Here is a 1758-nt window from a genome sequence, read left to right as displayed (position 1 = left end):
CTGATGCTCTTTCTAATTCCTCACCAGTAAGCCCCTTTTCCTCTTCTTCCTCTTTGAGAAGTTACACTTAGTTGTTCCTTTATCTCTTCCAGACTCATATTTCCTTCTTTTACTAAAGTTTTTATTCTGCCTTTCTCAGATGTTAGACAATCCTTATTGAGCTGCCACATGGGAAAAGTACCTGTAGGTAATGGGGATTGCTTTTCTGCTTTGATAGGTTCCTCTTTATGATGTTCCCATTGTGGAATATTTATCCTCTTCCAAAAACCAAGGACTAACCTTGGCCAGTGTGGTTACATATGCTGTTACAGTAGATGGTTTTACGGCAGTCCCATTAGCCTTAAGTACTTCTTGTATGATTCTTATCATTTGATTCTTTGACACTTGTGACCCCATTCTGAAGTTATGTGACCCCTCCACTGGGGTTATGTGACCCCTCCACCAGGGTTATGTGACCCCTTCACCGGGGTTATGTGACCTCCCCCTTATACACTCTGGCCAGAGATTTCTAGGAGTTATCCTACAGTTTTCCTATAGCTTACCTTAAGTTACTTACTTTTCCTATAGCTTACCTCAAGTTACTTACCTGGGAGGACGCAGGAGAAAGAAGTTCCACGTATGGGCCACCACTTGTTCCATCCAGCGGAACCGGCACAGAGAAAGGAGACACCACTAATCTTTAGTTTGATGAGATTTATTGTGTCCTCCCTGTTTCTCTGTCTCCTTTGTTCTCTCTCTATCTTCCTTCTTCCTCCCTCTCCCTCTCTCCTCCCCCAGGCTCCTAGCTTATCAGCCAATTATAGCAAAGGTTTCTCTCATGCAGGAGGGTATGCAGAGGAATGCCAGCATAACACTATGTAAATCATGAGCTGTCCACGCATGGCATGATATTAGATAGCTAATCCTAGAGCCTGGTGTTAACACGTCATAAGTCTCCAAGGAACTAGTAACAGCAAGCAGCCTTTTTGGGTACTTCCTTATTTTGGTAGCCAGTGTCCTTTGGCTCACTGCTAGGAGCCATCTTGACCAAGATGGCCCTCAACACACTGAGACACATTCCCTGAACCCAGGTTTCTCCACCACTGATCCAACTCCCCTGAATGCGGGATGCTCCACAACTGAGCCAACATCCCAGAACCCAGTGTTTTCCAACACTGAGCGACCTCCTCTTAACACAGGGTGCTCCACTACTGAGTCTAATACACAGAAGTTAGGGTGCTCCATCACTGAGCCACACTTAACCGTACCAAGGGTGCTCCACCACTTATCCACACTCCCAGAACCCAGGGTTCTCCTCCACTGAGACTCATCACCTGAACACAGGGTGCCCCACCACTGAGCCACATCAACTAAACCAAGGGTGCTATATCTCTCAGCCACATCTGCTGAACACAGGGTGTTCCCCCACTGAGCCATATTCCCTGAAACCAATATGCTCTACCACTGAGTCACATTTTCTGAACTCAGATCTCTTACTACTGAGCCACCTCCCCTGGACCCAGGGTGCATCACCACTTTGCTACATCCCCTGATTCCATGATTCTCCAACCATGAGCCACATCCAATGAAACCAGTATGCTCCACTACTGAGCCACATCCCCTGAACCTAGGGTGCACCAACACTGATCCACCTCCCCTGAACCCAGGGTTCTCCACCACTAAGCCACCTCCCCTTGAACACATGGTGCTCTACAACTGAGCCACATCTCCAGAACTCAGTGCTCTTCAACACTGAGCCTCATTACCTGAAACCAGGGA

Source organism: Sciurus vulgaris (assembly GCF_902686455.1).
Source record: "Sciurus vulgaris genome assembly, contig: HiC_scaffold_212_arrow_ctg1, whole genome shotgun sequence".
Classification (NCBI taxonomy): domain Eukaryota; kingdom Metazoa; phylum Chordata; class Mammalia; order Rodentia; family Sciuridae; genus Sciurus; species Sciurus vulgaris.
Note: the sequence above shows the minus strand (reverse complement) of the source record.